The 24,285-nt window shown below is 44.9% G+C and overlaps 1 long non-coding RNA gene across 1 annotated transcript; it reads right to left on the bottom strand.

Moving 5' to 3' along the window:
* Positions 1-5,383: 5,383 nt before the first annotated feature.
* On the bottom strand, positions 5,384-9,691 carry LOC141921794 (uncharacterized). Its single transcript, XR_012622781.1, has 3 exons — positions 9,558-9,691; positions 7,650-7,902; positions 5,384-7,428 (listed from the first exon to the last, which is right to left on the bottom strand). It is a non-coding gene; the product is annotated as an uncharacterized LOC141921794 (long non-coding RNA).
* Positions 9,692-24,285: the final 14,594 nt, after the last annotated feature.

Here is a 24,285-nt window from a genome sequence, read left to right as displayed (position 1 = left end):
ACTTGAGACAAAAATTGACCTAGGGAGTTAACCTATGATATAAAAACTCTCTGGTGTCATTAACCTTTAGTAGACCCCATGTACCCATCTAATCCACATGAAAAATAAGCAAAGTGAAACTCTTGAAAAAGTTTCATACCCGTTAAATTTTTTAGCTATTCTCTGTTCAAAACGTGTAAACCACCCTATCTTCTGGCATCTGGCACTAGACTTTGGGGAGTTTCGATCCCTGTATGTGGGAGAGAAGTGTTCATGCTGTAAACAAGTCAGATGTCAAAAGAACAAATGGATGACACACAGGGTGTTGGGTTAGAGTTCAACCGTCAAGTTTTGGCATTATGTGGCAATGCAAGAAGTTCCCTACTCCTACGTGTCTGCACCATCCACCCAGCTCCACCGCCATACTCTGGCTACTGAGCTGCTCCTGCACAGCTGAGGAAAGGAACCTTTGGTCCCTCAGTCTGGAAAATGTGATGTTCTTTATTTTTAATACTACTCAATTGCTGTGTTATACAAGGGCTAAACAAACTGCAAACACAATCAAAAAAAAGACTTTTTTCCTATAGTAAATAAGAGAAAACAATGTGCTATTGGTTTCCTCCATCAAGTCACTAAAAACTTTCAAGATGGAAGTGTTAATTTAAGAAACTGTAATTCACATATTTGTACCAAGATTTACATAGGGACACAAGTAAAAGAACTTAGAAGTATATTTGCTATCAGAATAAAAAGTGCCATGTAAGTAGAGAATTAAATAGCTCCCAAATTAGTTTATATTCAAGGGGAAAATAAAAGCTTATGAAGAATTACAATATTTTTAATTTTTCTAACTAAAAGGAATTAAAAATGATAAATTTATAGCAGACCAACTATCATCACCCTCTATGCTATGGGGCACTAGGTGGTGACTAGAGCTCAGCATGGCCACACCTACACTGGTCTACACTTGCTGACCTCTGGGGCGGGTTGCTGGGTCCCCCTTGTCCAGCTCCAAGCCTCTCTGCAGGCCAGTTCAGCCAGGATTCAGACTGTGTTCAGATGTTGCATGTCCCATCAGCAATCCCTCCTGGCAGGATCCCAGGCGTGATGTTGCCACAGGGCAAGTGAGATACGTGGCAGCTCACCTGGATAGAGCACAGGGTAGCCCACCCCCAAAGGAGAAATATGTCATAGTTTGAGCCCAGAGGGCAACTGAGCACCATGCAGCCACTCACTCACCCCTTCCCCCTCGGGAAGGAGAAAATAAAGCAAAAGGCTCAGGAATCCGGATAAGGAGCAGGAGTGATGACTCACCCATTTACTGTCATGGGCAATAGACAGACTCGTTAGGGGAATGAAAAAGAACATCAATTTAATTCAGACACTAACAACAACAACACTTAACAGACAATAGGACAGTGAGAAGCATTTCCACAACTTGAAAATGCTTTCCCCCCACCCCTCCCTTCTTCGCTGGCTCAGCTCCTGCTCCTGATTTCTCTATGTCCTCCCACTCCAGCAGCACAGAGGGCAGGGAATTGGGGATTCAGTCAATCCTGCCATTACTTTCTCCTTGAGGGGGAGGACTCCTCACACTCTTCTGCTCCAGCATGGTTCCCCTCTCACAGGATACAGTCTTCCATGAACTTTCTCTGATGTGAGTCCTTCCCACGGGCTGCAACTTTTCCCAAGCTGCTCCAGCACGGGTGTCCCCTGCATGTTGCAATCCTCCCAGCACTGAACTACAACAGCGGGGGGCTTCTTCCCTCAGAGTCCCAGCCTTCTTCGGGTGCAGTCACCTGCTCCAGCATGGGGTCCTCCACAGGCTGCAGGTGGGTCTCTGCTCCACCGTGGGCCTCCATGGGTGGCAGGGGGGTGGCCCTGCTGTCTCACCATGGGCTGCAGGGCGGTCTCTGCTCTGGCGCACCTCCTCCCCTTCCTCCTCCTTTCTTCCACTGACCTCAGTGTTTGCATAGGCGTTCTCACAACTCCAACTCCACCTCCCAGGTTCCCCTTCTTAAATGTTATCACAGAGGTGCAGCCGCTGTCACTAATTGGCTCAGCCTTGGCCAACTTGGAGCCAGGGGAGCTTCAAAAAGCTTCTCACAGGGGGCCACCACTGTAGCCCCCTTCCTTGCTACCAAACCCACACCACACACACAAACCCAGCACATTCCACCCCTCACCTCTGTGAATCACTTATTTAAGAACAGTCATTAAAATCCACAGTCATTACACAAGACAATATTCACAAACTTCACTCACATCAGCACAAAACCAAAAACCAAAACAAAAAAAACGTTCCCCACAACAATATAAAAATAACATTGTCACAATACCAAAGCACAATCCTCAAAATCCACCCCTTGTCCCTCCACCACAATTACAACAACAAAAACTCCCATGATCATTCTGCTAACAGGATTCAGTCTGTGTTTTGTCCATTACCTCTCCCAATTACTATCCTTATCTTCTTGCATTTCTCTGCTCCACACTGGGTGCCAGAAAGGACTGTTCGTGTTTAAACCCAGCCGACAGCCAAACACCACACAACCACTTGCTCCCCCTTCTCCTCCTGGAAGATGGAGAAATAATTGGAGGGGTAAAGGGAGACTCATAGGTTGAGATAAAAACAATTTAATAATTGAAATAAAATAAAACAGTAACAAAATAGAAAGTACAAATGGGTAATGCACAATGTGATTGCTCACCACCCGCTGGCTGTTACCCACCCTGTTCCCAGCTAGTGATCCCAAAGAAAACTAAGATCCTGAAATCATAATCCTGGAAGGGAGAGAGAACCGCCCCTTTCCCGGCTGACTCTCCTCTACATACTGAGCATGACGTTACATGATATGGATTATTTCACTGGCCAGTTCGGGTTCGATGCTCTGGTCGTGCTTCCTCACAGCTTCTTGTACACCTGCACACAGGCAGGACACGGGGAGTTGGGAAGCCATTGATGTCTTAGCAACAACTGAAAACATCTTCTCATACCAAGTCCCATACTTAATCCAAAACACATCATTGTTCTAGCTTCTAGGAAGAAAAATTAACTCTATCCCAGCTGAAACCAGGACAAAATGAAAGACTCTTGTTGTACAGGGGATATTTCTTTCTCTGGGGTTGCTGGCCTCAGTCAGTGGTGGGCTGGTGTTGGAGCTGGCTTTGGTGATAACCCAAGGGAAGTCTGTTAAGGCCTCTTCTCAAGAGAAACATCCTTTATCTCAGATTTCCCTGTCCCTCTCAGCTCCAAGGACTCCATGTTGCAACTTGCAGGACTGAGGACACCTCAGGACCATTTTTCTCCAACAGATTCAGGCCTGATAGGTCTGAAGAGGAATTTTTCTCTCTGGAGGCTCTATCTGGGGAGAGTCTAAATGGCACTGTTACAAGGTCATTTGCAAAGAGGGGATTTCCCATTAGTGACTACAAGAGATTACCGTGTTGCCTCTTTAAAAAGAGTTAATAACCAAGAAGAACAGCACCAGCTGGCTCTCAGGTGCAGGATGGCAGGCACAGCCTGGATGAACCAGCCAGGGGTTCACACCAGTGTCCAGGTGCTCGGACAGTTTGGTTGGGCTGGGAGAGTGGCAGCACACCACTGTGCAGTGGGCACCTGGCCACCTCACCTTTGGCAGAATTTCCATTTCTTTCCTCCTCTCCATGTATTTTGTATGCCAGCACACACCAGCACTGCTGCTTTACCCCAAGGTCCGCGTGTTTGTAAACTGAGGTGGTTCCCAGCAGGGCACTCATGCAGGTCAGGGCATCCATCTCTGCCCAGTAATACACCGGGTGGTCCCAGGGTGCAGGAGCCGGAGTGCTCCCCTTTGGTTCTCCAGCATGGAGATGGTGACCAAAGCAATATGGAAAGCTGGACAAGTCGGCTCATTACAGCTTGTTTTCACCCCATAAACACAGACTAGCAGAATCTGTTTTTTCAGGTTTTGTCACACTTTCTGTAAATTTTGAAAGCAAATGTCTCAGAAAGTCCCCAAACAAATGTGTTTCCAGCATGGGAGGAAGGAACACCTCAGTGGTGTGTCTCCTGCCTGGCCTGGCCATTCACCCCTACCCAAACTGTGCAGTGAAGCGTGAGCTATGTTTCTAACCGCTGACACCACCCACCCCAGTCACCCACAAGGACACAGCTTTTTTTGCCATTAAATTCTGGTTCATCCATCTCAGAATGCTTCTCTAGAGAGCTGGAGACATGAGTGCGGACAGACAAATTTATACCGCACCAGTCGCTCAGGTCAGACTGATGTGCAGAACTGTGCTTAGCCCCACTCACAGCAAATGAACCAGCATATCTGTGCTCTAAATATTTCCAGGCTTTGAAAGTTCAAGGGAACTGTAACTACAAATTTAAGAGGAAAAATTTTGTGTAACTAATTTTTCCTGAAAAAATGTGATCAGAGTGAAGAAAGAGAAAGCAGACAGTTTTGTTGCTTTGTTTGGTTGGGTTTTTTTAACACTGCAGCTTATTGTAAAATTATCTCTGTCAAAACAACATAAGCTTTTTGCAGTATCATTGTACATAATGTCAAAACGTTAACATTAAGTCCTTATCCTGCACAATACAATATTACTGAAAGGCTGGATAAAAAGGACAGGGTATATTTACATTGTACCTTGCTTTCCAACATAACTAACATAAGTTACTTAACCAAAGAAACTGGTGAAAGGAAAATGAGGTCTTGCTTACAACACTATTTATCTTGTCACCAGAACTAAGTTTATCATGTAAAGATAATAACTGCAATTAAAAAGCCATCATCTCACTGAATAACAGTGAGAAACAGGAAAAGATAAGTCACACCACACCCAGAAACTTCTCTTGCAGAGTCACAGAATAACCTGTTTCCTGAACAAATGACAGGTGATTTTTTCCAACCTTCAAACACTCATTTTTGTCCTCCTACTTACAGCTTAATCAAAGACATGTGAAAACCTTAAAAAAATTCACCCTTAAATACTCACCCAGACTGGACGAGTCTGTCCTCTATGCTCACCAGCAGTGCATTGCATGGGTTCATCTCAGCAGGTGGTCTCCCCTGTCCCACCTCCTTCACCCCTTCAGGCATGGTGGGATGCTGTACCACCAAGCCACCTAGCAGCTCCTCTATTACTTCTGCTTGGACTATCTCCCGATTCTGCTATCCAGAGGAATATGAGTACAAAAGCATATTTGATTTCATTTGATCAATATCCACTTGAGAGCAATGAGGGATTACTTCAACAGATGTCCCCTACTTTTCCCCTGAGTATTAATTATGCATATTCCTCCCCACCCCTTGTCAGTGCAACATAGGGGAAACCAGACACGGGTGATGGCTTATCTGCACAGATTTCATGTGGCTTTTCATCACAAGACAGGGTTTGGTAGATCATGAAGCTGTTTTGCTAAACAACATGGTTTATTCTGACTTTTGTCACATAACTATTTTTTTTGTTCAAAGTACAGGATTTCCACAGATAAGTGTTTTAAAAACAAATTCTGCCAACTTTCAGATGGTATCTCTTCTCCTTAAAACCTCGCTTCCATAAAAATCTATGCTGGAAGTACATCATGATTCATACAACCTCTTCCTTTCCCAAGTGAAAATAGTTCTTGTTCCTCAGACACTTTACCTAGGTGTTTTTCACATATGTCTATGTACCATAGTGTGCCTTAGGTGCAAATGCTTGTACATAAGTCTCAGTTTTTCTTTATTTCAGTTCAGGATGAGTTGTTTTAGACACATCTCTTATCTCCAGCCACATCTCTCCAAGCAACATGAAAATATTGTCGTATTTCTCCAAAATGTTACAGGTACTTCCATCCATTTCAAAAGTGATTGCTGCCAGATGTCAGATAGGAGCAGGACTTTGGCTGGAGCAGCGCATCATGCACACTTGTCTGTTGTCCTCAGATGATGCCTTCCATTCCCACTGCCAGGGGCTGGCAGATCTCCACAGCTTCGCTGCATGTATCGTCTCCCATCTGCTCTGGCATCCTGATGTCTCCACCTCTTGTGTGTTTTCCAGTTGCAGAGGTTCATTGCTGCCTGCCCATGCCAGGACAGGGCTGGGTATGCTGAGGACCCTGAGCCAGCCAGGGCATCAGGACAGCACCCATGATCAGCACAGCCACCCTCGTGCAGTGAGAGTGCTGTCACACTGCTGGCTGAGAAAAGTTCCCTTGTGGGTAGATTCTCCTTCCCAGTTCCTCTTTTAGCCATTTTTTGCCTCCCCTCTTGCTTGTCACAGCCTCCAGTGGCCAGCCTGACTGTCTGCCTGCTGCGTCTCATACTCCCCTCTGCAAACAAGCACGTTGTTCCCTGACCAGCAACCATCCTGGTCTGTCCCAGATGTGTGGTTTTCCAGCACACGGTTCTTGTTGGACTACCCCTCACACAACAGCTGCTCTGTGAAGCCCATGGGACTTCATGGTGGCTGACTGTCTCTGCTGCTTCTCAGGACTCCTCTGCCTCTTTAAGAAGGTATCGCATCAAGAGGGAAGAAGTGTTTGGTTTTTTTGTAGGAGGTTATTTAAGTCTGCCTGTTGCATAATTAAGAAATGTTTCCACCAGGTGATTAACAGCCTACCCAGCTGTGAGTATCTTTCATTGACCCTGTGCTTGGGAGCACACCCAGGCTTTGGGCTTTGTGCTGAGCTATTTGTACTTTTTCACTGTTGTTATTTTCAGTGGAAAGGTCTCATCTTCTGGGGAGAGCTGTGGGAAGGCCTCAGGAACAGCTGTCCCCGGGCAAGCTGCGTCCATCCCCTCGCCCCACATGGGACAGACCAAAGAGGGTCCACCTCAGCTGGGTAAGGCAGGGCTGGTCCTCGCATTGTCTGACTGCACTGTCCATGTTTCAGAGAACGTGATGTGGGTGTACAACCCCACCTTGCCACTTGCTAGTCAGAACAACCAGCACTGCAGCTTCCCTGGTGCAAGACGAGGTTTTATTTCTAACCATAACAAAAGCATGGGACAATGCTACCTAGTGGGCAATGAAAGAAAAAATATTCTCCAGACTTCCCAGAGAAACAATCAAGTCATCTGTAATCCTCTGCACACGTCTTCTATAACTACCTTTTCTGAGACATCACCTCCCCAGAGGCATGCAGGTGCCCTCTCTCCCTGCTCATTCAGACCAACCGGCAGCATGTCCGCACGTGTCCTGTGGAGCCAGCAGCCCACATGTGTCCTTCAAGAGCTGCTGTGTTCTGCTTAGCTGATCAAAGCTAAACAAGGCATAAGAACTTGGGAGAATTGTTCCCTGAAGAACCACTTCCTGCCATTAAACTTTGCCCTTTTTCCTTTTTTCTTTTTTTCTGTCTCAAGAAGTCACATAGCTACTATTTGTAAATGTTTCCTCCCTCTTCAATAATTTTCTCCATGTCACCTCCATATTATAAAAAGGAATCCAGATGCCTTCTGGTCTCTCCAGTGTCTGCTGAAGGTAGAGAAAAACACCACAAGCTTCAGTAGCTGACAGTCATGCATAATAGAGTCCAATAAAATATTCAAATCCCACAGCAATGAGCAAGGTATAACTACGTGGGCTATATCTCACTCTTCAAAGCTTCTTGAGAAATTTGACCCATGTTTATTTCTAAAAGTAAAAAAAGAGGGATGATGCAGTTTAGATGAATCAGGTAAACAACCCGTACTTGCCTGAGCACTTTATTTTGGACTGCACTGTTGTCAGCTTGAAGGAAGCAGGCAATTGGTGACAGCTTTCCCAGTGACCGGTGTCACTTGGAGGTTCTCAGGTTCAAACCCATCACTCTGAGGGCCAGGTTACCAGCACAGCAGAGGAAGGCCTGTCAACCTAAGCATACTCATTCATTGATTAAAACTGCAACAGGAGAAGATCAGAGAGGAATGTCTTTTCTTCTTAAACTTCATGCAAATTTCAATGTTGAGCCTGAAAGTGACCCAAACAGCCATTAATATTCTTACCGTTCCAATGGGCACCATCAGCCAGGCAACAGGCTGCTCATCAACACACTTTGTTCTCCCATAAAGAAGGCCCTAGAAAATCCCACTGGTACATGCTGCCTCTCTACCAGTATTTTTACTACTTGGCATCCTTTTCCTGAGGAAGGTGTCACCTCCACCTGCTTTCAGAAAACCATACAGAACTGACATGTCTTTGCCTGTGGTTTGAAATCTACCATGGACATCCCTTCAAATCTGAGTGCGAGAAGTACACCAACATCTAGGTGTCCTGGTTTAACCCCAGCCAGCACCTAAGCAACACGCAGCTGCTTGCTCACCCCTCCCCACACCCAGTGGGATGGAGAGAATTGGGAAAAAAAGTAAAACTCATGGGTTGAGGTAAGAACAGTTTAATAACTAAAATGGATTAAAATATAATTATAACAATAATACTATAACAATAATAAAAATAATAATAATTGTAATGAAACGGAATATAACAAAAAGAGAGAGAAATAAAACCCAAGAAAAGGCAAGTGATGCACAATGCTCACACCCGCTGACTGATGCCTAAGCAGCAATCTGCCCCTCCCAGCCTACTCCCCCTGGTTTATATACTGAGCATGACATCTTATGGTATGAAATATCCCTTTGGTTAGTTTGGGTCAGCTCTCCTGGCCACGCTCCCTCTCAGTGTCTTGTACGCCTCCTTGCTGACAGAGCACGGGAAACTGAAAAATTCTTAACTTAGGATAAACGCTACTTCATAACAACTAAAACATCAGTGTGTTATCAACATTATTCTCACACTGAATCCAAAACACAGCACTGTACCAGCTACTAGGAAGAAAATTAACTTTATCTCAGCCAAAACCAGGACATTGGGTTAACACCGCCAGCTTTCCAACAAAGCTTCCTGGCAGCTCTTCACGTCAAAACATTTCTTATACTTTGATTGTTGGTGGAACAATCCAATACCAAAGATAGAAAATGGTTGAAACTAAAAATACAGAGCAGCCAGAGGTATTGTGTGTGGTTGAATAAGGGGAAGTACTTGACCTCATGGTGCCCTGGGTTCCAGATGAGCAGTCCTGAGCTTTTTGAATCAGTATCTGACAGCTTGCTTTTTCATTAGCATTCGTCCTTGACATTATGTATCACATCTTTAACTAAATAATAACTTCATATAAACATTTACTGATGGGCATTCATGACAGCTGCTAAAGGTATGCAGAACAAACAGTGTGTACCCATGAGGAGCAGCGTACAGCTGCTGCAGCACATTTAGCATGCACTACTTTCAGCCACGTAGAGAAAGAAGGAAAAGGTGAACGAAGTATTCACTGCATGGAGAGAGGAAACAAGAGCATTGGAGTTCAGTTGCCACTATGTAGCATTTAGATGAATCCTTTCTAGAGGCCTGCCTGTGAATAAGATAATATTGTGAGTCTGGGGGGATTTAAGGCAGATCTGGCACCTCCCACAATTTTCCTGCATAACCTAGACAAATCATTTAACCTATCAATGCTTCAGTTGTTTTTTTTAAATAGCATTCCTAGTAATACCACTTTGCATAACGTTTTTGTACACTAGATCACGTGTTTGAGATATTCTATAACAATATATATTATATATACATACCTAATCCTGCCTCCTAGTGCTGGTGCAGCAAACAAAAGACACCATCATCTCTTGAAGGTACGATGTTTCTGTAAGAGAAGATGATGGTCAGTAAGCTGGCAAACTCAAAAGAGAGGTTCGTAATCACAACTCACTTTCTGTTTGGCGTCACAGCGGGCAGTTTCATCAAGGACTGACTAAACAGGGATGCAAGATTAGCTTGACTGTCTGTTAAGAAATCCCTCATTTCTCCACTTTAGAAAGCTGCAACCATGTATTTTCTTCAAATTTGCATGAGTCCTGGTCCTGTTATCAGAAACAACAGACAGAACTCCGGAGACTTACTGGCAATCGACATAAATGGACAAAAAGTTAATATATCACCACTCAGCATAAGAAAAGTCTCTAGAGTACACTTGTGTAACTCCTTATTTGCGTCATCTGAAATTTATACTGATTTCTATTGCCATGGCATTAATGAAAAATTTTGAAAAAAGGTTTTGCACAATTTTTATGAAGTCTTGTCAATAAATTTGCAGTCACCAGTTTAATGTGATATACCCTGGAGAAAGAGCCTTCCTGTTACCAAAAGACTAAGATGAAGATGAGGGTAAAAATTTGATTAAACTACTTCAGCCTCAGCTAAATCTCACCTCAGACACTCTCAGGTGACCCCAGTAGTTTTGTTTTGAATATAGCAGCTAATAATCTAAATTTAAATCTCTCTGCTGGAGCAGTGAAAAGGTGTAGAAAAAACACCCATACTTTTCACCTGGGAATTTGCTACAAGATTTTGAAGACAATTGTCATGGTCAACATACTACACCAATCCCTCTTTGTGGGCCAGTTATTTCGGTAGCTACTGCCTGACCTGCCTGCCATTCTCTATCACTGTTTCTTCTTAACCCCTGGCAGTGCATATCAGAGTCCAGGAACTCAGCCTAGTTGGGCAGAGAAGTTTTCTGGTACCACAGTACTCTTCCATGATACCCCAGTTATTACCCTAGTGCTTTATCGAGTGCTTACATTTCACTGTTTTATGTCAAGAAATAGGAATCTATTTAAAAGATTTTGTCAGATATGGATACAGAAGCAAAGATTTCCTATCACCAGGCACTCATACTAATGCTTGGTAACTGGGATGCAGCATCACTTTAGATCAGGCAGAACTGCCTTGAACTTCTGCTCCTCTCTTAAGATGAACCCACAATTTTCACATCTTAAATGTACAAGAAACTGTCAAAACCTTTCTATTTTAAAAAATTACTCATCTCTTTCTAATCTATGTAGAAACAAAAAAGCTGCTCTACAGAGGGAAAAAAAATCCTTAAAACAAGTAATTTAATTGCCCGATGAAGAATGAGATAGCTCCAGGAACTGTATGGGGAAAAAACTTGCCATAATGAAGATAGTGACCAATTTTCCTCTTGCCTGTCTGTGAGGCCAGGTTTCCATATTTTGCCTGTGAAATCAGCCTGGATATTGTAATGATTATGAAATGCAGGTAGTCAGGAAAAAAATGCATTATAAAAGTTAGTCACATCCAAAGTGGTTGGAAAAAACCTGACAGAACACTTCTGAATTAAAATAAAAGCAGTGCTATCAAAGCAATATTTCACAATATCACATCAGTTCTGCCAAGATACTGTTTCAGAGGAAATGAGAAATTCCTGTCATAGTCATATGATCTGCTTAAATTTCTCATTAAAAAAAAAAACCCACACAAACTACAGGTTTTTGCTAAAGTGAAATTCCTGTGCGAGTCCAAGTTAGACTAACTGGAGGTCTAGATTTCTTTTGCTGAACTGTTATCGCTTGTCTAGCACTCTGGTGACAAGTTCAACATTCAGGTTTCAAAAATTTCAAAATCCTTTATGAAAGAAAATCTTCAGCCCCTTTTAATGATTTTTAGGTTTTTTTCTTAAAGATTTTTAACAGAACAATTTGATTTCTAAACAGTAAAAGAAACAAAACTATGTGTAATATACAATGTTTCTTACTCCATGAGTGTTATATTTCCTTTACAGATTGGATCAACATTTTCAGATATGGCAGACTAAAGCTAAGTACCTATACACATGCATGCACCAGCACTGAAAATGCAAAATTAGCATTTATTTCCCTCAAGGAAGATGACTGCATTTATGTAAAAGGGTAAAAGTGGATGTCACAGGGCACAGAAATCCACACTGGCTAAGACATGGGCACCTCTGCTTTCACACATCCCCATTAAGTATCAGGAGCTGAAAAAGCACTTTAAAGAGGGGAGTACATTTTCTGTTAATTCCTGACAAAAGAAATGGCAGAGGAAAAAACTTTCAGAGGATGCTAGATGGCAGCACCTTGCTGCAGTCAAGAAGCACATTGGGGCTTTTATCCTCACCCTGTTGTCCAGGGCCATTGCATTACTATTCTGCCTGGACTGTGTTACAGCGGAATGGGACTGTTGTAATTTATGACCCTGCCTGGGAGGCATGATCCCTACCCAACAGTCACCTCTTCTGCCCTGGGGTATTGTGCCCCTTGCTGTGCTTGTGGTCAGCTCAAAGCAGCGTAGACATGCTGTCAAGTCATTGGGAACCATTGAACTAACTCACCTGTATCGCCCATGTAGTAGGCACACGATTTCATTTTCGTTGGTCTGAACTTTCTGTCTGATCCACTGAAATAATTGCACTATTTCAAGTTTCATTGCAGATGTTTTACGTTTATTAACATCCTAATTTAGGTGTCATCTAGAACCCAGGGCCTGACAGGATTGTCACAGTATAATTAACATCCAAAAGCATTTCAAAAGCTTGCTAAATATGGACACATAACTGAATTAAAGTTTTACTTTCTAGGTTGCAGTAACCAGAGATCTCTTGTTTCTGACTTTCACTGTAAGCCTAACTGACCACAGCAATACCTTTGCTATTGACAGAACTTATTTTTCCTTTTCTCCAAGAACAAAAGTTTGCTGTGATTCTCTAAGCATTAGTCACTAGATATTCTGTGGAAAAGAGCAAATACACCACTGAAGCTTTTGAGAGCACTACTAAACTATCTTTATCTTGATTTGGCAATAGTGAGACAAGCCATGGTCAGTTTTGGAGAAGTGTTTCAGCAGCGATGTAGATGTGGCCAGTGAAATACTACTACATTCCCAGATTTCACATGAGCTATTATGGATGCACCAACTATATTCACACTGCAAGCCATTCCTTTCTCTACCTAAGAGTACACTTGAGGTCCTGTCTGAAATGATACGCAGTCACAAATCTTTTTGGCACCTTTGACAAGACACCTCCATCACACTAACTAACCCCATAATGTCCTCATCAGATGTATCCTGTGGCTCTTGAAGTCTTGCTCAGACAAGTGGCCTTATCCATGGCTGCCTTTTATGTCATGGTGGTGCACAAAACTGGGGAACAGGGAGTAAAGAAACAGTCAGATTACACAACTGGCTGTACACAGGTGGACACACCTTCACAAGGCTGGCCCTGACTTTTTATCATTAGGGCTGTGAATCTATGAATCTATGTAGATATCAAAAGATGCAAGTCAGCCACACCTTGATACATGACAGATTAGTAAAAGCAACAATGGTCAGCATGGGATTACCAAGATAAAATAGAAAAAAGATACCTTCTTGGCTGACTCATGTCCACAGAACTACAATAAACACACATGGACAACTATCCCTCTTTGACCTATGTTTCAGGACACAAGCCTAGCTTTTGCATTGTAAAGCCTTGTATTAGTATCCTTGGTCACTGTCTGCTAAAGCATACACACAGAGGATCCCATGAAATACAAAAAAAAAAAAAGGCACCACATAGCCATCAGCTGATCAGTGAAGCCTCACTAACAGATGCCATGTCCAACAGCTCCCTTGTCCTGTTCAACTCAGGACCATCACCAGCAAGTATGGTCAACCAGCAGCCACAGGGAACCTTCCCACTGGCCCAGATCATGCCTCCCATAAGCTCCTCAGCTAGCTTCTGATGGCATGATGCTTGGAGCTCCTGCTCTGTGTGCCATGGCTTTGCTAGACTTCCACAAGAGCTTCGGGCTAGCAGTCTACCAATTCTGCACATCCTCTCAGAGATACTGAAGAAAAGCCAGATGTGCCCAGGCTGTTCCCACAGTAGTAGAAATGCTGGGAGCCCTTCCCAGTGCACCCAAGGGCAGGCCCTTCACAGTTGATCACTGAAAGGCTCAAAGCCAAGTAGACACAGTAGATACTTTTCTGCGATTTCTAGAGGGTCATCTGAAACTGAGGAGGAGGAAAAAAAGAGTGAGAAGCAGCAGAGGGAAGGAACACCTAGGTCAGAGAAAGGAGGAAGAGGAGGAAGTCCTCAATAGGGGAGCAGGTACCCGCCTGCAGCCCATGGAGGACCCGCACTGGAACCGATGGATATTCCTGAAGGACTGCATCTTGTGGAGAGCCCACACCAGAGCAGATTTTTCCTGACAGGAACTGCAGCCCATGGGTAATTCACACTGGAGCAGAGGAAAAGTGTGAGGAGGAAGGAGTAGCAGAGGGAAACCACTATGTACTGACCATACCCACTCCTGGCACCTTGCACCACTTGGGATGGGTAGAAGAGTCTGGACTGAAGATGTGAAGTTGAACCTGGGAAAGGAGGGAGGAAGGATGTTGTTTTAATGTTCTTCTTTTTGTTTCTCACTACCCAAATCTATTTTAATTGGCAACAAATTACATTGATTTTTCCCCCATTGAGTCTGTTTTGCCTGCAACAGTAAATGGCAAGCAATGTCCCTGTCTTTATCTTGGCCCATGATCTTTCTCGTCCTATTTTCTCCCTCTGTCCTACTGGAGGAGGAGTGGAGGGAGGAGGGAGTGAGCAGCTGGCTGGGCATTTGGCTGTTAACCAAGATTAACCACAGTCCTCTTTTGTCATCTGTGGACTTCTCCTTTGTGGGAAGGGGCAGAGATGTGCTACTTTTGCCTTACCCTTCCTCTGCCACCCAAAAGCACCGCTGGCACAGCCATAGATGGACCAGTACTCCATATCTGGGACTTCTAGCAACATTTGAAACTGGGGCAGGAGCACCTCCCCATAGGCCCAGCAGGAAATGTCATCCTTGGCCTCTGTTAGAATTAGGCTGGGTCTAGCACTAGAGGACAGCTCAGGACCTCCATGCTCAGGCTCAGTGCTGACCAAGCTATCCTGTTCAGGCTGGTTTTGTGAAGAGCTACTGCACACAACTCTGCACGGCACTGCACCCTAAAGCCCTCCTTACCTGGGGTAGCCCAACTACCAATACACAGAATAACCAAGATTACTTATATAGCCAATAACCTTGTCAGGGTATGTTGTCCTGCCTCTTTGGTCTGTCCACATGAATTCGTCCATTAAAAGACTGATTGAGCTTATAAAAATAATAACCCATCTTTAGCATGGATTATAGCAGAATAAGAACGTGTGTGTGGCCTTTTGTTACTGAATACAGCCATCTAGTGGTTAATTCTTGTTTATTCCCTACGGTTTTCAAAAGAGAACAGTGGTGACAAGAGAGACCAAGAGCACGAGGGCAAGAAAATTCCCTTCCTCCTGTTACACACAAGGGTCACCCTTGAAGTCTGACTTGAAGAGGCCACTTGGCCATCTCAACTTGTGGCTATGGGTAGACCTTTTAAAAGGTTTGGGCACTGAATGTCCACCAATACCAGATGGGTAATTCCTGACAGAAATGGCAACAGTTCTTTGATTCTTTGTATTTATTCAGTGTTTATGAGATTACATACCTATAAAAATCACATACACAAACACTTAACTTCCTGGTGCACTTTTGGTCCTTTTACTTTATGAATAACAGGTTCATTTCCTAAATAAAATATGTTGTCACTTATTTTTTAAAACAAACCCAGACTATTTTAGCATTTCTACTTTGGGTCAGAGAAATGTTTATTCAAGAGTCTTAAAGAAATGCATGAAAACTGAAATAAAGAAGAGCACAAGTACATAATAGGTTTATTTCATACAAATTGTTTCACACATCCTAAACAAGTTGTGTGGGAATACTTACTATTTAGTCAATAGTCGAATAATAAAGTAATAAAAAGGAACTGCAGAAGAAACTGCAGAAATGTCTGATGATTGATGTAATTATTATCACCAGCTGAATACTAGAAAAGCTTGCTGGAAGGCCTGAGTGGCAGCTTCTATTTCCTGTTAATTATCACAAAGTAACAGAATTCAACTAGAGTCCCATTTCTGTTGTAACTGCTCCCTTCACCTTTCAAGAGGATGCCAGCTGATCCCTGATCTGTGACAGGTGCCACCACACATACCACCCTCTTTCCCCTGCACTCAGGAAGCAGTGGCCCATGGACCATACAGAGGATGGCAGCACGAGGAACAGGTTTATTGCAGCAGGAGGAAAGAAAAAGCAGTTTTGGCCATTTAGACTCAGCCATAGGTCTCCCAGTTCTACACTGCCTATGTGCTGTGTGAGGTATTTAGGGGCCCCGCGTAGCTGTACCACCTCAGAGCAATGCATAAAGGAGGCAGGACTCCCCCCCCACCCCCACTCCGTCTCTTAATGGTGCTTGCTCTAACCAGGGACATGCATCACAGTGTAGCCCTTAAATTGTCAAAAATAAAATGAAACAGTATAACCCTCAGGATCTGTGTTTGTATTCTCATACCAATACAGCTTGCTCTACCTTGTGTGACAACCTGCTTCCAGAAGCAAACCACCATTTTAATATGCAATGCATACAAATGAGCCAAATCCTATTTTAGCAGGTTATAGCCACATCATGAAGACAAGTCGTTTCAGGCACAAGATATTAATTTAACAAAACATGTGAATTTATACAGGTTTGTGAGAAAAATGTAGAAATTTAGTGTCAGAGGAAGCATCCCAATTCCCTGGTTTAACCTCCTGTATCACATCAGCAATACATTTCACTGGTAGTTTTTGCTTTGTTTGCATTTGAATGTGCATATTATTCTGCCTTGCAGGAGGGCAATGGGCTGCTCCTGCTGAGCTCCCACTTTGAGCTCACACACTCACAGGTCAGGCATGTTTCTCCTATTCATAACCTCACAGCCCAGGGATTCAGATGCCTGCAAGCCAAGGCCCAGGTTTGCAAGGCATGGTTGCAGGACCTTCCTGCAGCTTTAGTAAAGGCACTGTGATGAGCTGTGTGAGAGTAAAGAGAAGTAAAAGCAAAGACAGGAGTAAAGTTGTTGCAGCAGGATTAGTTCCTATCAAGAGGACTCAAGAAGCAAATACTGTTCCACATAAGAAATAAAGCAGAGAGTTAAAATGGCTCAACAAGACCAAGAGTCAGCCTGTTCCGAGAAGCGATGGAGGCTGCCGCTTCCCCTTGGCACTGAGAGCTGTCGGGCCAGCAGGGACACATCACATGGCCGCACACCAAAATACACTTCAGTAGCACATTTGGCCCAGCTATCTTCTTTGTGTTTTAGTCAATAGGTTATTGCTGTGTAAAGTTGTGCATATCTTGCATAACCTTCACGCACAAGAAGAGATGCCTGAGCAAAAGCAAACCAGCGGAAGGATGGTTACAAATCATAATGTACTAAGAACATGCTACTATCCTACTAAGAACATAATACTGATACAGGGTGATGATAAATGAGGATTTCCATGGAGAAGAGAGGGTTTAGGGCCCTCCTGTGGCAAGTTCTTTTACTTTAGTATTATTTAATGTTACTGAGGTTTGCAGTGTTAGAGGGCTGGCTGGGACCTGATCCCACAGAGTTCTCTGTGTGTGCACTCAGCACCCCAAAACAGCTACACCCCAAATCAGCCAGCAGCGTCACAGCCCACAGCTCCTCTGGGGATGGGGTTCAGCTGGGTTGGGCTTGCTGGATTTCCATCCATCAGGCCAAGTCTTTCCCATGCAGCTAGCCTGTGGCCCTTTCCTCTTCTTTGGACAGAGGTCACCGATCCATCTGTCTGTCCCCATCTGGGGAAGACCTAGCTTTAAATCAAAGGTACTTCTGGGAGCCTGTCCCAGGTTTCCTATGAGTTTTTTAGCTGCGTGGCATGTTGCAATTAGAGAAGGCAGTTTCCAGGCTCTGTGACGTAAGAAGACAGCCTAAGCTGTTGACTGGCTGCTGCTAATTCTTCTCTTGGGAAGATGAAGGGTGTCCGACAGTCGTTCAGGAGCGCGGCAGGTGCCACGAAGGAGGGGTGATCCACCGATGCACGCCCTACCGCGGGCGTCGGAGCTCCTCCTGCGCCAGGCACACCGAGACCGACGGCTCCCGGGCCAGGGCGGCGACTCGACGCCCCAGCTGCCACACGGCTCTGCAGCAGGAGTTTCCTGGCCTCTTGCGGTTTAACACTTCATGGAAAAATTAGAAGCTCTGCTCACTCTCTTACAGCCATGAGAACTCCCCAGTCGGGGAGAAGTAGTTAAACTACTGATTGCCCAAAGCGAAAAGGTAGCCACCCTCGCTTGTTCTGTATTTGCCCGATTTCTGAGACGGGCCCAGCTGGCGAAGCCCGGCCCTGCCCGGCCCTGCCCGGCCCCGAGGAGCGCCTGGCCCGGAGCCGGTGCCGCCGGGCGCCGCCAGAGGGCGGGCGCGGGCAGAGCCGCCGAGGCGGGGGCGGGGCCGGGGGGCGTGGCCAGAGGGGCCGGCAGGCAGGCAGGCAGGCAGGCAGGCGGGCAGGCAGGCGGGCAGGCAGGCAGGCAGGCGGGCGGGCGGGCGGGAGGGAGGGCGCGTCCCGGGGCGGGCGGGGCGGCGGCGGCAAAACCGGAGCGGGGCGCGGGGGGGAATCCCTGCCGCGGGGGGAAGGGGGGGCAGTCCCGGCCGGGGGGGCCCAGCCGCAGCTCGAGAAGCTGTTTCGCTCTGCGCTGAGCGCCCGTAGGACAGTACCGCTCGGTCCTTCCTGCAGGGCTAGGCGGGCACTTCCCCGCCTCCCAGCAGAAGGGTTTAGGCAGGGAGGTGACCGCTGGCAGATTCTGGGGAGCGGTAACCATTCAGCTCAGGTGGAGCCCCATCGGGAAAGGCAACGTTTAGCTCTTTTGATATTCACAGAGAACGAGGTGGGGCTCCCGGTTCGAGGTGGGTGCGAAGAGGGAGGCTGGGCTGGGCGCCTGCCCGCCTCTCCGCGGGTCGGGAAACGCCGCTCCCCGCTGCCCCGGGACCCGCCGGCGCCCGGCTCCCGCCCGGCGGGACAGTGGAGTCAGGGTTGTGCCTCCCTCCGTCCCCTCGGCCACAGAGACATTTTCTCCCGGGCCCGGCCCAACCCAGCTCTCCTTTCTGGACGGCAGCTTCCTTGTGTCTGGAAGGAAACGTTTGCTGACTGTCACGGCACCGGCCAGAGTAAGCATCAAATCCTAGGGCTTGAGACAGGAGAAAAATTGCCATCTCTTCGCTATGGTACCTTTTAGTATCAGACATCTGGTCAGCTCAGGGATTTTCTGATTTTTGTGTGCAGTCACTCGCGATTATTTAGTCCCTGGCATCTTTCAACAGAAGCATCCTGTCTTTATCACCTAGAAAGTAACAGGCACAAAACCTGTGAGCAAGTATCTCACATCGAAAAAAGCATGTCCTTGTGCATGCCAAATCTCCCCACGGTATCACTTAGAGTTCGGTAACTATTTCAGCAAAGGCTGAGAGTGGCACTTGCTGCAGTCTGTGACACCTCCAAAGAGCAGCTCACCACCGAAGTGCCTCACTGTGACGGTTTGAGGTCACCATGTGCATGCCAGCATGCACATAAGTTCACAATCTTTCGTACATTTATGCCTGCAGTTTGCTCATAAATATTCTCTGTGCTTTTGAGAACCAACGTCAAGGACACTGAGCTGGGAGCCCAAAGTAATTATTCTCTAGCAAACATAATCGTCAGAATTAAGGCTGGCAAGGACACCCTTGTAAAGCAGACAAGGCCTTGCATGGGGGAAAGGAATGCAAATTGCTTTGGTGAATGGCTGATTTCACCATATTAGGGAGACCATGGTTTTTCATGTAGTGTAAGCCCTTAGGGTCTCGCATCATACGTTTCTTGAGGTAAAGGAAATAATCCAGATTTTTTGACAAATTCCAATCTGGGCGTTTTCATCCAGCCTACTGGAAGCTCCCCTGCAGGTTCAACCACTGTTGCTCTTGCTCCTAATGCAACATGTAGGTACTTTCCCAGTAGTCGTCTACTGCTGTGGAATGTTGTAAATCAGCTCCTTTATTAGGATCTGGGCAGTGTGGAGAGGTGAGAAATAAATTACTGTACAAAGTCGTGTTATTGGATTCTTTCTGAAAGAAAGCTGCTACAGTGGACACATTTCTATAAGTTTTTTTCCAAGAGGTGTGCAGGTACTAAAGTAACCTCCAGCGTCAAATGGAGGCCATCCCATTCTTTTCTTGAGTCTGGTCTAACTCCAGAGAGAGTTAGGGCAGTGGAGTATGACTGACAGAAAAGCGAGAAAGGAAACAGTATTTCAGTGCACGGTTCCAACTTTGATCCTGTTCTCCCCCCCTGCATGGGGGCGAGGCCATGCCCTGTGATTATGGCTCCAACAAAAGGAGGCAGAAACTAATCTTAAATTGTTCAGACACTTTATCTTTTCTTCAGCGCATGAATGTGCCTAACTAATTTGAGGAGACGGCAGCTTCCATCAAGGATATAATCATGGGTAATTCCCTCGGCGCAGAGGAGCTTAGGAGTTTGAAGTTAGGAGTTGGAGAGTTGTATATGATTTCTTCTTTTCTGTGCATGCAGGGAGGCAGGACAGGCAGATTGGCAGGCACTTTCTGGTTGAAACCCCTGATTTGGGTGGAGCAGGCTTCACACAGCTCCAGCTGATGGTTTCACTCTGTCACAAGGCCAAGGGAAGCAAATTAAACTGCCTGGAGTTGCTACAATTAGACATTAATCTCTGCCTCGCTGCTGATTAACTCCTTAATGCCACACTGCCTCCCTAACAATTTCTTACTCAGCTGTAAACATGGATCTCTAACAGCTTACTGACCCTCCTGCAAGTCCATGAGCAGTAACTCTTCTTCCCAAATTGATGGCTTTTGTTGTGGACTGGGCAGAAACGGTACCATCTCCTTGCTGGAGGACTAGCACAGAGCTGTCTGGGGCAGAGGCAGCAGCTGGAGACGACGCCTGCTCCAGGAGAAAGGGTGCATCCAAAAGAGATGGAGATCTCTGCTATGGTTCTTAAAGTGCTTTTAGAAGAAAGACAGATACTGACGGCGTTCATTCATGTTTCCTTTGTACCTTCGGGAGGCCGGAAGTTGATTCCCTAAGCAACAGATAATAAAAATGTGGTTATAATGTGGTTAAGCTTTTCAGTAGCTGGACAGGAGCCAGAATGTATTTGTACAAGCTAAAATTATATGGTTAGACATGATTAATGTTAGTCTTGCATTGGTTGGAAAGGAATAACTGCTTTATCCCTAACTCGGAGGGCATGACATGTCAAGTATTTTTGCTCATTATTCTAATGTATGTAATTTCACAACTTTTCAGTATATTTATGCCTGCAGTTTGCTCATAAATATTCTCCTCTCACTCTCCAATACTGGGCAGAAAGATAGAGATCTTGAAAAAGATGTAGGTAATGAAATGGTGCATCGTCAGAATGAAGTGCACAGATTCAGATCAGCAAAACCCTGTTTGGCTGCTGTCTATTCCTGAAGGTTTCTAAATACCACAAGTGCCTTGCTTTTTGACAGGCACCAGCAGGTAGAGTAGTCACAAGGCCATGGGAGCCCTAGGTTCAGCTGCTTCCCATAAAATCATGGCTATAGTCCCTTCTCTCACATTGAATCTCACAGCTTCACATCCCACTGGTCTACAGAGGTAGCACAGTTCTGCAGCACAGTGATGAAGATGCTCATGTGGAAGAGAAGGGAGAAGACATGGGGAACTGGATTATAGCCACCCCTGTCCATGAACATGAACATATATTAACCTATTCATGATGATATAACAGTTCTTAAATGTGTAACTAGTACTTTGAGAAAAGGCAGAAAATTAGGTCTTCCCTTGAGTAAGACATGCTAATCTCTGAGCTCAGGGCAGTGATCCCTTCCATCTCCTGCTTTGCTCTTCCACCTACCTTTTCCTCTGCAGTGTCCCCACCTCAGGAAGGAATGTGAGTGCCACTGGGCAGAGAGGAGCAGTGGAGGCTTCAGGGTTTGAGCTACCCCAGGCAGTAGGGGCAACTGCATGGGGCTTTCCATCCTGGGAGCTAGCAGCATGTCTCCTTGCTGAATGAATAAATGTAAGGGGCTTACCAGCTCCATCAGTGTCAGAATTACCTCTACTTAGTTTAGGAAGCTCTTGGTGTCTGTGTTAATGCAGATGTTAAATTATAAGTCCCACATGGAGAAAAATGCATTTCTCAGCCCTGAAGAGTATCTAACACTCCAGCTAAGGTAACTTTTAAGAACTGCTCTTGTCTTCAAGCATTTACTATCTCGCATCCTCAAAAGCATAGCTACCCTTTACTGATTTACCCAAAGTGACTTCCCAAGGTATCACAGGGTATGAATGTCAGGCAAAACAATGAACTTTTCTTTGTCTAGGTCTCCTGAGGCCTATGCTGGCTGGCTGACTATACCTCTCTTTTCATAATTTTCTGAGGATGGAACAATATGTATTTCAAGATCATGAAACCTCTTGCTGAGGGCGTTGCTGCAGATTTGGGATGGTGCTGCACTGCAGTCAAGAAGCACCAGGCACTGAGGACCAAGCACATCATCCATGTGCCTGGCAAGGAGCTTGGCTGCACTGGGGAGCTCAGACTCTTTGGATTGTGCTCTTTTCTAGAATAAGTGTTTTGATTTTTACTTTTCTTATTTCACCTTAGCAACACTGAATTACATAAGCCACTTTTCTTCCTCTGGTAATTAGTGCAGCCAGCACTCCTATGGAGCACAACACTGCCAGCACCTAATGCCACCCTGCTCATTAGCAGCACCAGTCTGGCCACATCACTGTTTGTGTGTTTGTTCCCTTACAGGTCGCTCTCCCACACACACTCACATGCAGCATATTCTGCATCAGCAAGTTTGGAAAATTGAACCCTCCCATCTCTAATCTGCTGAATAAAAGTGGGTTGTTGAATGGCTCCATAGCTTCCCCTACCCCCAAGAGCTTAATAGTTCTAAATGTGCAGTGTCATTGTAATGTGACACGAAAGAGGGAAACGATGTTCTCACTTGTTGCAAACACCTTGTAAACAACGCAGACACATGCCCACCAAGTGGCATATGATGACAGCATGTGGCCAGTCCATTAAATGATTCACTGTCAACAACTTGAAACCAGAATTGAGAAATTGAGGTTTGGTTTCAATTGGAGGGTCTAGCACTTTTGACCAGGATCCCACACTAGAAAATGTGTCGGAAAATATATGGATGAGGAGATTTCTATATGTTTCTCTGTCTAAACAGTTGGTCGATATATCACAGCTCTGTATGTGTGATCTGCTTCTGGGATGAATCATCTGAGGTTCTGCTGTGGGCTAAAGTGTGGACAACATGAGACCCAGTTTAGACATACTACTCACAACAGCTCTGTTTGCAGTTTTAGCCCTCTGGGAACTTTCAGCCTTCTTGCTCATCATGTTCACAATTCAAAAAACCCTCAGGTCATGGGACCTGCAACCTGAGCATTGACAGCAAACCCCATTTGCTACTGCAGGAGGCAGAGAAGCCAACACTGTCGCTACAACGTTTTCTCCATCCCTTCCTATATAGAGAAAAAAGGGATTTTGTTTACATATAAGGAGTCAGTTCTGTCTTACAGAGCTATGAAATCTAAACTATTTGCCAAATTTACTCCTTAAATTCAAACTCATCATACCATTGAGTCTTCTAGTTGCCTTATTAAAATCTCAGTGTAAACTGTTTTGGGCATGTGTCCATGGGGAAAGGGTACAACTTTTTAATTTAGTAACTGCTGGGACTGGGGGTGTTAAAAGGCTAAGACCATCAGACCATCTGTACTGACCTTGACAGTTCTTCCTTCCAAAAAACAGCACACCTTTATAACCACAAGGTTTAGCTGGCTCTGCCTGCTGAGGAAACTAACCAAGGGCACATGCTTATAGTTTGCCAGGGAATCCCTAGAAGGGATTACAACCTCCTTACTACAAAAACTAAGTCTCTAGAAATGAAATAAAGAGAGGTCAATGTTGCTAAGGTTGCTTTCTAAGTCAAACAACTGAGAAAATTTTAACTTCAAAAATCAACCAGCTACCACATCAAAAACTAAGTTGTGGTCAGCAACTGAGTTTTACATGGGAGGATTCACTGATAAATTTTTAAAGTTGTTATAGCCTTGCATAACAAATTATTATTTGTCCTACATAATAAATAACCTATTGGAAAATGCTGTTAAAGGAGTGAAGTCCTCCCTCCTCACCACAGAAAGGCTTGAGCTGCTCTCATGGTTTGAACAAGTAAATTAAGATGTAAAAAAAAAATGAGTGAAATGCCCAAAGCAGATCACTGATAACTCAAGGTTTGCTTTAGAAGCTACTATTCTGAGTGTTGTATTCAATCTGAGAAAGCAAAATGCCTTTTCTAGAGCTGTTTGAAAAGGGTAAGATGCTTGAGATTCTTGTGAGATATTTTTAGGGGAGCCATTGAAGGTCGTAACACATTTCTACCTGGGAGATAAACTTGCCTGGTACAAGAAGTTTAATAAATATGAATCCTTTGTGCCTTCTGATTAAGACCCACACCAATCCACAGCTAATTATTGTTTACTTGGATTTGTTTAGGATAAACTT

The sequence above is a fragment of the Strix aluco genome, chromosome 3 (assembly GCF_031877795.1).
Source record: "Strix aluco isolate bStrAlu1 chromosome 3, bStrAlu1.hap1, whole genome shotgun sequence".
NCBI classification, from domain to species: domain Eukaryota; kingdom Metazoa; phylum Chordata; class Aves; order Strigiformes; family Strigidae; genus Strix; species Strix aluco.
This window is presented reverse-complemented; position numbering and strand designations above follow the sequence as displayed.